The sequence below is a fragment of the Oryctolagus cuniculus genome, chromosome 6 (genome assembly GCF_964237555.1).
Source record: "Oryctolagus cuniculus chromosome 6, mOryCun1.1, whole genome shotgun sequence".
NCBI lineage: Eukaryota > Metazoa > Chordata > Mammalia > Lagomorpha > Leporidae > Oryctolagus > Oryctolagus cuniculus.
The window spans coordinates 46,116,018-46,129,385 of NC_091437.1; the positions used below are offsets into that span (position 1 = coordinate 46,116,018).

Sequence of the window (13,368 nt, forward strand, 5' to 3'; positions counted from 1 at the left end):
ATTTTTTACTGGGATCAATTTTCAATTGGATTTAAACATCTATGAATAATTCTGTGTTAAGTAAAGAGTTCAACCAATGGTATTAAGTAGAAAAAGAAAATAATAAACTGTTTCTTGACAGTCAAGACAACAGCTGATCAAGTCATTGCTTCTCATAGTGTCAATTTCACTAAAACAGGTTTCCTTTTACGTGTTCAGTTAGTTGTCACAGATCAGGGAGAACATATATTTGTCCCTTTGGGACTGGCTTATTTCACTAGGTATGATGTTTTCCAGATTCATCTAAAAAATGGAATTCTTAATCTCTAATGCATACCCCACATTCCACTACACCTCCCTTTCACATGTGTAAGTATTAGACTCAGGAACCTGCAAAACCTTACTAATGATCATTTAAAATTAGTAGGTATTTGGTGCAGCAGCTAAGACACAACTTGAGACACCCACATCCCACTTTGGGGTGTCTGGGTTTGAGTCCAGGCTCTGCTCCTCATTCCAGCTTCCTACTATTGTTCACCCTGGGAGGCAGCAGATGATGGCATAAGTGGTTGAATCCCTGCCACTCAGATTGAATTCACCAGCTCCCAAGATTATGTCTTTCTGCCTTTCAAATAAGTAAAAATTTAAAAAAAATTGATGTACAGAAGCTTCTCAAAAATTTTTAAAAATTTTAAGTGCCTCTTTTAAAAAACATTGTTATAAAAGACCAAATAAAAAATGAAAGATGTTTCTTTCTGTGTGTGTGTGTGTGTTTGTGTGTGTATGTGAGAGAGAGAGATGTGTATGTGATGTTTCTCCCAAAATATAGGAAAGAGGTCCATGTAATTGACTTAAAGGAAATTAAACCAATAAATATAAACACTTAAATCAATCATAATACAAGCATGTGTGTGTGCATGTGCATGTGTGTGTGTGTGTGTATCTGTCTGTATACACACACACACACATAAAAAAAAAAACCCTATATTTGCTAGTTAAACAAGTTTGTTTTCTCCTGGGTGAATAAGGCACTGAAGCTGTGGTCTAGCTAGGAGCAGAATTGCACAATAAAAGTGCATATCAGCAATGAAAGTCAAGAGAGAAAAGGAAAAAAATGAAACATTTGACTTTTTGCTTTTTCGTCTCTTTGCCTCTGTGATATTTTTGATTCTTGCTTGATTTGTTAATGAACTGATGTTGTGGGGCTCACTGCTGGACCCATTAAGTTTTTGCACATATCTTGCTGTGAGCTTGTGTTTCGTTTTGAGCCCTGGGAGTCTGAGCAGGAGGCCATGGTGAGGCCTGAGAACATGTGTTTGCAAAACACATGGGCCAAAGCTATTGGGCGGGGTCAGGCCCAGTGTGGCCCCACTTGTTTTCTCTGGCCCATCTTTGCCTCCAGGCCATGCTGGGAAGGGCTGGATCCTTCTGGTACTATCTTCACAGCTACCTGTCCTCTGTCCTTGACTCTGCATCTCTTGTGTGTGTCAAGGAGCTAGAGAGCCCCTGCCCTTCCTAAATACCCTGGGACCAAATGGGTGTTCAGGACCCAGGTTGACTTGGGGGCAAGAAGAGAGCCCTGGCAAGGATCCCTTCTTTGTTTAATCACCTAGGTATTAATCCCTGAATACTATAGTTTAGTTATACCTGTTCCTGAATGTAATATAAATCAAATCCAATGTCATGTATTCTTTTGTGACTGCCTTTTCCACTTACGTTATCAGATTCAATTGTGTGCTTGTGTGAAGCTACAATTCATTCATTCTCATTGCTGTATAGAATTCCATCATATGAATACAACATTATTTAGTCATTCTAATGTTTAAGAACACTGGGTTCATGCACACCAAATGTTCAATTTGAAGCTATTAGGAGTAATGCTGCTATCAAAAGTTTTATACTGCTTTGTACATTTCTGTGGAAGACAGTTGTTGACCCACAGGACTGCATGTCTTCAGCTCACTTAGATAACTCTAAGCTGTTTTCCACGGTGTTTGCACCAATTTACATCCTTAATAGCCATCTTTGAGCATTCCTGTTGCTCTAAATCCTAGCCTCTAATTGGCATTGTAAATCCTTTCAATTTTACACACTCTAGTGGGGTTTCTAACTTGAATTTATCTAATTGATTGTGAGATTGAGTACTTTTTCATCTATTTGTTGGTCTTTTAGATTTCCTCTTTTGTAAATTGCTAAAGTCCATTACCCAATTTTCTCCTGAGTTGTTTGTTTTTTTCTTTCTTTTTTACTTTGTTTTGAAATTATTTGTATAATCTGAATGGAGGCAGGAAACTGAGATCAAGAGTAGTTGGTACTTAAAATTAGACACTCTGATATGGGATGTGGATACTCCAACTGGTATCTTTACCTTAGTCCAAAAAACCACCCCAATACTTTGTGTGTTTCTGCTATTGCTAATAATAGTTGAAAATTTATTTTTATTTTAAATTAGATTTTGAAGATGTAATAGTAATTTTCAGGAGTTCCTGGTCCCAAGAGCTTTTTGTCTCTTAGAGTGTGAGGCAGGAACATAAATGATGTGGGTTGGTTGTGACAGATACAGAAGTAGTGTGAGTTGATCATGATAGAGGTGATCAAAGGTTGCCATAAAAACACACCTGTGAAGTGGTGTGAATGAGCCCATTCTGCGGTCCATGGGGTGCTGAGAAGGGACAGGCTTTCTTGGTGTTGAAAAATAACGGAAGAGTGAGCTGAAAGAGTAAAGGGTGACGCAAAGGCAGAATTGGAATACCATCGTGGCCACGAGCCAGATTTCCCTGTAGGCAGAATTTGCAAAGAAATGAGAGAATGTGGGCAAACTAGTTCCAGGTCTTAGGCCCCTTTAACCAGAAGGAGTTTGTCAAATGACAGGGAAGTATGAGCAGGAAGAGAATTCAGGAAGAAGCTTCTTTGCAAGAATCTGTTACTGTCAGTACTGCTAACCCAGCAAGAAGTCATGCTACTTCCTTCCTCTCCAGCCCAGTGGTGCTGAGATCTTCCCATGGTTTCATTCACAGAGGCTGAGATGTGTTCCCTGCATTAATTAATTAATTAATATTCAAGGAAAGCCACCAGGTTCTTGCTATAGTTGATTAGTTATAAAAAGCTAGTTAGCTTCCATCAGTTGAGATATCAGTAGTAGCAGAGTGCCAGTTATTTAGATTCTAAAAAAAAAAAAAAAAAAGAAAATGAGTATGTGTTTCACGCTGTACAGTGTGGAAGCAACCTTTGGACTTTACCCATCAGGGCCTCTTCTCAGTCACTGCATGGAGGAGTTTCATGGAGTAATTAGAGTAGCAGTGATGCTGTGGGCCCTCACTCACCAGGTCTGCTACTTTCTGCTACTTTCTGCTGTTTTTACAAAAGGTTGTGCCTTAGGAGAGAAGGAATGAAGTTTGGCCACCTTCCAGATCTAGAGAACTTGAAGGCCACCAACAACATGCCCTGCCTTGACTTGTTTCCACCCAGGTGGAGTCTGATGTAGCTACTGACGCATAAGGAGGATATGAGTAGGAAGACAGAGCAGAGTCAGCCATGAGCCCTCTTGGATAGAGAGAACTCTTGCTTTTTGAATGGATATTGAGGCATTTAATTAATATTTGACTAGACACATTCTGATTACCAAATCAAGACTGATTTATGACTTAAAGCTAGTAAGACTGCCCATAAATTTAGAGTTCTTGGTATCTGTCCAAGTTTCCATTGGAAAGTAGGAGAAAAATTACCGCTTCTGAATAAAATGTTAAAGGGATAGTGGGTGCCAAAATGAGGTTACGTTCCGATTACATCACAGATCTTTTGAGTTGCCCCCAGAGAGTCAAGTATGTGCAAGAATACTTGTGGTTGGATCTCAGGTTTGTAAAGAGAAGACAAGGAAAGATGAGGTAAACTGCAGTCTGTTCAAGAGCTGCAGACTCTCCATGCCATGCTAAGGAGTTTATACTTTAACAAGAAATGGAAATACACAGAGGAGATTTTACAGAAGAGTAATATGTCTTGAGCATTTACTATGTTCCAGGTCCTACACTAGGTGGTTTCTATTAATTATCACATTTAATTAAAAAAACCCTATGAAGTAAGCTGTTTTATTATCTCCATTCTAAGTATGTAGGAACTGAGGTGTCCAGAGCCAAGTCTCTTGCCTGTAGTCACACAGCTCATCAGGGTAGAATTAGCTTTGTTAGGATAAAGTTCCTATGATTGAGTTGTGCCTATCTAAAAGGAGACATGTGAATAGGTATGGACGGTATGGTTCCTATGTCCCTCTGTTTCCTGCTTGCCAGGGGATTGTTGCTCCATCATCCGTTAGCCTCACCAGATGCCTGACCCATTGGGGCCATCCAATTTTGGACTGTGAACTTCCAAAACTATAAGCCAAGATCGACTTTCTTTCCTAATTAGTTCCTCTCAAGTATTTTAGTTTAAGTAACAAAAACCAACCTAATGCTTTATCTTGTGGCCTTGACCACTTTATTCAGCCTGATTTCCTGTTAGATAGCACCTACCTCATAGGATTCTGTGAATATTAGATAAATTAATATACACATGAGCCTTCTTTAAAAAGTTTCTGGGAAATTGAATAAAAAGACAAGCTTATGTTGATGCAAAACAGTTTTTAAATCAGCAAATAAAAAAGACCACATATCTGGGGTATCTCCAAAACAGTTCGTGAAGAATAGTGTATTATGAAAAGACTAAGCACGGATTTCAAAAATTTTTGCACCAAAATAAGTTTATTTTTTAATTCTATTTTCTATGAACTTTTTAAAGTGCCCTTATACTGCTTTGCTTTAATGCTACTTTGTGCATGCACATATTTTCTCCCTTGGTTGATTATAAGCTGTGATATGAACCATTGTTTATTCTTTTTTGAATCCCTCTTAGGCCCTCTCCCTTTCATTAATGAGATGGTATGTAAGTGAGTCTTTAGAAAATTTGACTAAATTAACATGATGCAATTGAGAAACAAATAAATAGGATGACATGTTGGTGCATGGAAAGAATGGAATAGAGTCCCTCTGGTCACTCTTCCTCATTCGCTGATGACTTACACCTGGTATACTTGTCGCCTTTCTCCTCTCCTGGCCTGTGTCCTCATTGTTGGTGACTTCAACAATCAGATAGATAAGGCATATGTTTTTTTTTTTTCTCTTTCAAAATTTGTCATGAAATTTACATAAACAACTGAGTGTGTTTAGTACATGAGCAGTGCTATGCAACCACCACATCCACCTGGTTCCAGAATATTTGCGTCATGTCCAAAAGGGAATCCTGTACCTGTGAAGCAGATGCTCCTTGCTCTCCTGGTTTACTCTCCTCACGTAAATGATCTTTTCTTCCATCCTCCCTCCTCCCACAGCTACCCCTCAAATTGTCATCACCAGCCTCTAAAGACCTGATTTTCAAGCGTCTTTCTTCCTAATCACTCCCTCAAAGATTCTGATCCCTTTTTCTCAAATAGTAACTGTGCTCAGGTTCACCTTAGCATCACTGCTCCCATCCACTGTCTCTACCAACTCTTTACATTGTCCGCTACATTCTTACAGCTCCCTTTACACCCACAGGTTCTGTGGTCTGTCATTTAAATGCATTGCTTTTAAACATTCTTGCCATTCTCTTCCCCCTCAATCTGTGCTGTACCTGCAGACTTGCTGGATAAATTGCACAGCCAACCACAAATGGCTAATCTTAGCCCTCAGCACTGCTTCACAAACCCCCTGCGTTGTCCTGAGAAGTTTGTTTCCCACTCTGCTTTCCCCCCAGACCTTCTACAGCACTCCTCCTCTCTGTCTCCATTTGGCTGAGTGAATGAGGAAACAGAAGCTATTCATCAAATTCCTCATGTTTTCACCGCCAAATGGCCAGCCTTTGGTACTGTCGGAGAAGTTCCCCTGCTCTGACCAAAGATCAGATGAAATCAGGTCAGATCAGATCATCCCTGAGTGAACTGAATCTCAGCCTCTTGTTTCCTCAAGGAGTTCAGACCTGCAATCATTCCCTTTATGTCCTATATCCTCAACCTCTCTGTGTACAGCACAGTTCCCACTAGCATGCAAATGTGCATGGAGTAGTAGTCTTTAGAAAATTCCCCTTTCTCTCTGTCTGTCTCTCTCACTGTCCACTCTGCCTGTCAAAAAAAATTTAAAAAAAAAAAAAGAAAATTCCTCCTTTGTCTTTGTGCTGCAACCATCCCCTCACTTCACCGCCTATAGCATCTGTAGCCACTTGCTGAATTTCCTCACCCTTTATTTCCCACTCAGTCCACTTCAATCAGAAATCTACCCCAAATACTCCACTGAAACTGGTTTCCAGCAAAATCATCAGAGACTTCTTCCTTTCCAAAGCCAATGATCCCATAATTTCTAATCTTTTTTTAAAAAAATTTTTTTATTTATTTGAAAATCAGAGTTACACAGAGAGAGAGGAAGAGGCAGAGAGAGAGAGAGGTCTTCCATCCACTGGTTCACTCCCCAGTTGGCTACAATGGATGGACCTGCGCCAGTTCGAAGCCAGGAGCCAGGAGCTTCTTTCGGGTTTCCCATGTGGGTGAGGGGGACTTGGGCCATCCTCCACTGCTTTCCCAGGCCATAGCAGAGAGCTGGATCAGAAGTGGAGCAGCCAGGACTCGAACCAGTGCCCATAAGGGATGCTGGTGCCTCAGGCCAGGGCTTTACCTGCTGCGCCACAGCGCTGGCCCCAGGCTTAATCTTATTTTACTTCTCAGTAGTGTTCCAAAGGGTCTGTCATTTTCTGTGCTTTCAAGCACTCCATTCTCTTGATTTCTGTATCACATTCTTAGGCTGCTATAAAAAAATTACCACAAACTAGATGGTTTAAAACAGCAGAAATTTATTTCCTCACAGTTCTGAAGGCTAGGAATTTAAAATTTAACTGTCATCGGGGTCATGCTCCCTTTCTTGCCTATTCCCAGCTTCTGGTAGATCAATCCTTGGCCTTCATTGGCCAGTGGATGCTTCACTCCAATCTCTGCTTCTGTCATCACATCACATCACATCACATCACATCTGTCTTTTGTAGAAACACTAATCATTGGATTAGTACCAGCTATAATCTTCACCTGAATTTAATTATATAGATCCCATTTCCATATATAGTCACATTCTGAGATTCCAGGTGGGTAAGTATTTGGACAGTGAGGGCATTGTTCAGCCTGCTGCAGCTCCTGAGACTGCAGGCTTCCCTGGTTTGCCTCCTCCCCCACAGCTGCTGCTTCTCACTCTCACCTGAGGGCGGGCTGTCTTTCCATAACTCAGCTACAAATGTTGGAGGGCTTTAGCATTATTTTGTGTTTACAATGCCCTTGTGCCTTCTATAAGCACTCCATTTCTGGGGAAATAGCATCTGATCCCATAGTTTTAAAATTCCACTGCTGACTTTCAAATTTGTATTCCAGCTCTCAGCTCTATTCAAATTCCAGCTTCATAATGTAGTTAACCTTTATTGGACATTTACTATGTGGCAGACACTGTTTTAGATTCCTTTATATTTATAGTCAGCATGAGACTCAATCCAGGTATCCCATATCTGTGAGTTTCTTTTTTTCTTTTTTTAAAAGATTTATTTGTCTATTTGAAGGGCAGAGTTACAGAGATAGAGGCAGAGAGAGAGAGAGAGAGAGAGAGAGAGGTCTTCCATCCGTTGGTGCACTCCCCAGATGGCTGCAACTGCTGCAGCTGGGCCAATCTGAAGACAGGAGTCAGGAGCTTCTTCCAGGTCTCCCACGGGGGTACAGGGCCCCAAGAACTTGGGCCATCTTCTACTGCTATCCCAGGCCATAGCAGAGAGCTGGATCAGAAGTGGAGAAGCAGGGACTCGAACAGGTGCCCATATGTGCTTTACCCGCTAAGCCACAGCGCCGGCCCCCTGTGGGTTTCTTATCAGTGGATTCAACTAACCATGAATTGAAAATATTTTGATAAAAATTGCTACTGTACTGAACATGTAAAGACATTTCTTGTTATTCTCTACACAATGCATTGAATAACTGTTTACATACTATTTGCATTATATTAGTTATTATAAGTAACGTAGATATGATTTAAAGAGTATTTTTGTGATAGTTCTGGATCTACTTCCTTGTGGATTCTAAGGGTCAACTGTATTAACTCATTTAATCATCACAGAAATGAGGGGTTAGTACTAAATATATATAACAAAGAGAAAGTAAGAGCAACTCGAACTTCACAGGACCGGAATGATTCATTTTTCAATATTTTTTATTTATTTATGTATTTGAAGGGGAAAGAGAGAACATGGCAGCATGCTCCCATTCCCTGGGTCACTACCTCAAATATGTTTGATGGCCATGGTTATGTCTGGGCCAATGGCAGGAGCTAGGAACTGAATCCAAGTCTCCCATGTGGGTGGCAGGAACCCAATTTATTGATCCATCATTGAGGCCTCCCATCTGCATTAGCACGAAGCTGGAATGAGGAGCAGGAGCTGGGAATTCAACCCAGATCCTCTGTTGAGAATTTTCACTGGCATCTTAAATGCTATGCTAAATGTCTGTCCTGGGTTAGTATTGTTTTTATCCCCAATTTGTAGATGGAGAAACTCAAATACAAGGAGACTGAGTAATTCATTGTTCAAGCCTACATAGCCAACAGGAGTCAGAATTTGAAACTGAGTAGGCTGGGTCCAGAGTCTGCTTTTAATTACTACAGGGTGTTCCTTTCCTCTAGACATGTATGTGGGGCCTTTTAAAAGTGCATGAAAAGCAGAATTAAAAGACAAATTTATTCTTGGTGCAAAAAAAATTTTGAAATTCATGCCTAGATTATTGCAGTTCAATTCACAATAGCTAAGACCTGGAATCAACCTAAATGCCCATCAACAGTAGACTGAATAAAGAAATTATGGGATATGTACTCTACAGAATACTATACAGCAGTAAAAAACAATGAAATCCGGTCATTTGCAACAAAATGGAGGAATCTGGAAAACATTATGCTGAGTGAAATAAGCCAGTCCCAGAGGGACAAATATCATATGTTCTTCCTGATCGGTGACAACTAACTGAGCACCAAAAAGGAAACCTGTTAAAGTGAAATGGACACTATGAGAAACGATGACTTGATCAGCCCTTGCCCTGACTGTTGATGAACAACTTAATTCTTTATCCCTCCTGGTATTTTTTTTGTTTGTTCTACTTAATACTATTGGTTGAATTCTGTAATTAATACACAGTTATTCTTAAGTGTTGAAATTTAACTGAAATGTGATCCCTGGTAAACATAAGAGTAGGAATAGAGAGGGAAGAGATGTACAATTTGGGACATGCTCAAGCTGACTTGCCCCAAACGATAGAGTTAGAAACATACCAGGGGATTCCAATTCAATCCCATCAAGGTGGCATGTACCAATGCCATCTCACTAGTCCAAGTGATCAATTTCTGTTCACAATTGATCACACTGATAGGACTAAGAGTCAAAGGGATCACATAAACAAGACTAGTGTCTGAAAATACTAACCGATAGAATAAAAAAGGGAGAGAACGATCCAACATGGGAAGCGAGATACACAGCAGACTCATAGAATGGCGGATGTCCTAAATAGCACTCTGACCTCAGAATCAGCCCTTAAGGCATGCGGATCCGGCTGAAAAGCCCATGAGAGTATTTCAGGCATGGAGAGCCAAGACACTCGGGCAAAAAAAAAAAAACAAAAACAAACAAAAACAAAAACAAAAACAACTAAATGAAAGATCTCTGCGAGTGAGATCCCAGTGGAAAGAATAGGTCATCAAAGAAGGAGGTACCTTTCTCTGAAGGGAGGAGAGAACTTCCACTTTGACTACGACCTTGTCTAAATATGATCAGAGTTGGTGAACTCAAAAGGCTTCCATAGCCTTGGCAACTCATGACAAGAGCCTAGGGTGATTACTGATGCCATAAACAAGAGTGTCAATTTGTTAAGTCAACAAGAGGAGTCCCTGTGCACTTACTCCTCATGTAAGATCTCTGTCCTTAATGTGCTGTACATTGTAATTTAATGCTATAACTAGTACTCAAACAGTATTTTTCACTTTGTGTTTCTATGTGGGTGCAAACTGTTGAAATCTTTACTTAATGTATACTAAACTGATCTTCTGTATATAAAGAGAATTGAAAATGAATCTTGATGTGAATGGAAGGGGAGAGGGAGTGGGAAAGGGGAGGGTTGCGGGTGGGAGAGACGTTATTGGGGGGGGGAAAGCCATTGTAATCCATAAGCTGTACTTTGGAAATTTATATTCATTAAATAGAAGTTAAAAAAATAAAAAATAAATAAAATAAAATAACTGAAATTGGAAGCAAAAAAAAAAAAAAGAAATTCATGCCTAGATTTTTCATAATCATTTTTCATGAACAACTTTTTGAAGACCACTCATATTCATGATTTCAAATATTTTTGTACCAAAATAAAGTATAATTCTACTTTCCCTTGAGCTTTTAAGTACCCTTGTATATTCAACAACTTACCTGATGTCTGTACCTAGATATCCAATAGGCATCTCAGATGTGAGCCAAACAGAATGTTTGATTCCCACCCCCACCTCTATCTTAATCTGTCCTTCCCTGCTTCCATATTTTTGTATTTGGTATCACCAAATCCAGTTCTAGAAATCAAATTTGATTCTTCTCTTTCCTCACCCAGACTAGCCTGTTTTCTGTAAATCAAATCAATTCACCAGTGATCCCTACTAGCTTTACCTCAGGAATACATCTCCAATCTGTCCATTTCATGCCCTGCCCTGTTCACCCAGCCTAATTCATGTGGAGGTACTGTTGTTGGCAAAAAAGAAACAGAGTATGAAGACACAGCCAGACCAGGTTTATTCAAAAGAATAAAGGCTGGGTGGGGCTTATTCCCTGGTGAATGCATGGCAGAGAGTTGCCAGCCAACACACAGCTGAGAGAGAGCTCCCTCCCTTACAGACTAGTGGTTATGTAGTACAAAGCAGTAGGAAGGTGCTTGGGCGTCTGTGCTAAACCTGGGCTGCCAAGATAGAAATAGAACTAAGGCTAGATCTAACGGTCCTTTGAGATAGCAGTGTGAACTGGGAGGGGTTTGTGCTGAAGCGGAGGCTGAACCCCGAGGGTGAGCTGCTGAACTGGGGAGAGAGAGCTTGGGAGGAGTAGGGAAGAGTTCAGGCTGATAGCTGGACTCTTCAGATAGTGGTGTGTCCAGCAGTTGAGGCAGGGCAGGGCTGGTCAAGTCAGGGTAGGGCTGTATTAGCAAGGCAGAGAAATGGGGGCCTGCTTGCTCTTAGGTAGGTGAGGTCAACATGGATCTAAGGCTTTCTATTCTCCATCAACCATCGTCTCATGTTACTGCAATACTTTCTACCTAGCCTTTCTACTTTGACTTTTGTAGTGAACCCACAACCTTGCAGCTAGATAAAATTTTGGGAAGATACATCAGACCATGACATTCTCCCTCCCCATTTCAAAACCTTGCTTAACTCCTCCAATTTAGAATAAAATGCACACTCCTGGTCTTAGCAGACAGGGCCCTGCTTGATGTGATGCTGCTCACCTCTCTGCCCCTATTTCTACTACCCTTCTATATGTTCACCCAGCTTCAGGTGTGAGCCTCCCCTCTGCTATTCCAGGGAACTCCCCAATCTATGCCTGCATCAAGTCCTTTCCACCTTATCATACTCCTGCTGGAAATGCCAGCAAGAAGTGCTCCATCTTCCCATCTTCCCATCATCCTGGCCTAATTGCAGACATTTCCTCCTCAGCGAGGCCTTCCATGAAGTCATCATCTAATTAGGTTGTCATCTAGTCACTTTCTATCACATTGTCCTGTTTGTGTTCTAACCTCATCTTTGTTTATTTGGATAGAGGTCATTTTTATTTTGTTTTTATTTGAATCTCCAGTGCCTAGAATGGTGTCCAGTACATGGCAACTGCTGAATTATACTTGTATATTTTTTAGTGGATGAATGAATGAAAGAAATTGACATGAATGAAAGAAAGACAAGGGCTGATACTCGTGGGGGTTATTTGGAAATTAGTTATAAGACATAGTTTAAAAGAAAGAAAGCTGATCAACTTTTATAGAGGAGAAAGGACATTTTTGGCAAACAAAACAAGATAATCAAATAAGTGATCCTGTTTTAATTTTTTAAAGATTTATTTATTTGTGTATTTTTTTTTAGGGTTTTGTTTTTATTTGCAAGGTAGAACTACAGAGAGAGGGAGGGAAAGAGAAAGACATCTTCCATATTCTGGTTTACTCCCCAGATGGAAACAGTAGCCAGGGTTGGGCCAGGCCAAATCTAGCAGCCTGGAACTCCAAGTGGTCTCCCATGTGGATGTAGGGCCCAAGGACTTGGCCATCTTCTGGTGTTCTCCCAGGCATTTTAGGGAGCTGGATCAGAAGTGGAGTTGTTAGGACATAACTGGCACTCATATGGAATACTGGTGCCACAGGAAGCGGTTTAACCCACTGAGCTACAATGCCAGCCCCTGTGATGCAGTCTTGAACAAGTGCAAAATATGAGGTCACTTCAGAATGTTTGTGGAAAAATTCAATGATTTATTTTGATGCAAAAAATTTTGAAATCTATGCATATTTTTTCATAATATGCATTTTCACTAACTTTTTGAAGATCCCTCATAGAGGCTGTTAACTATATTTATTTAGGTGATGTGGAAAATTGGTCAGTATAGAAATAAAATAAGCTTATTGGGTAAATATTTAATGTCAAGAAAAGGGGTTTTAATTCTGTATACTTTCAACAGGCATTTCTTGAGTTTCTGGTGGGTACAGGTACTTTTCTAGGTACTTTTTCTACAATATGGGACAAAAGAGCTAATACCTATCTTCATGGCATTTGAGTCTAATGAAAAACCGACATCAAATAACAGTAATCCATAAACATCAATACAAATCGTCAAAATGTGCACCAGGTTTATATTTTGTAAACATTACACAATGTAGGTTTGTCCCTGGGATTGCCTGTTCCCCTTTGGCCCTTATTCATTTAATTAGCTCAGTCTTCTGCACTTAATGACTCAGAAAACAGATGAATTGGCAGAATCCAATGTACGACTAACAGGAATCTTGTCTTAGCTTGTGAGTTTCAAAATGCCAGTTTTCAGAAGGCACAGAATATAACTTCTGGCATGAAAATATTCAGTGAGTCAAAGCAAGGCTTTGTGGTCCAGAGACTAGCAGCGTTTCCTCTGGTTGGAGGAGTGGAGGAGAGTTAGAAGCAAAGTAATTAGAACTTATATGGTTCAGGATCTCTGCAAAAGCAGCCCCCAGCCCATTTCACTGCCCAGGTCATGCTACAGTTGATGACAGAAATCTGAGATAAATTTGGGAAACACGAAAGCAGAAGAGAACGTTTACCTTCTCAGGCACAGTCCAGC

The 13,368-nt window shown here is 40.4% G+C and overlaps 2 protein-coding genes across 3 annotated transcripts in view; both read left to right on the plus strand.

The window, feature by feature from the left end:
- LOC138850205 (uncharacterized) overlaps nucleotides 1-13,368 on the plus strand; it is a 50,062-nt gene that overhangs the window by 9,330 nt on the left and 27,364 nt on the right. The window lies entirely within an intron of this gene.
- UBLCP1 (ubiquitin like domain containing CTD phosphatase 1) overlaps nucleotides 1-13,368 on the plus strand; it is a 69,496-nt gene that overhangs the window by 7,867 nt on the left and 48,261 nt on the right. The window lies entirely within an intron of this gene.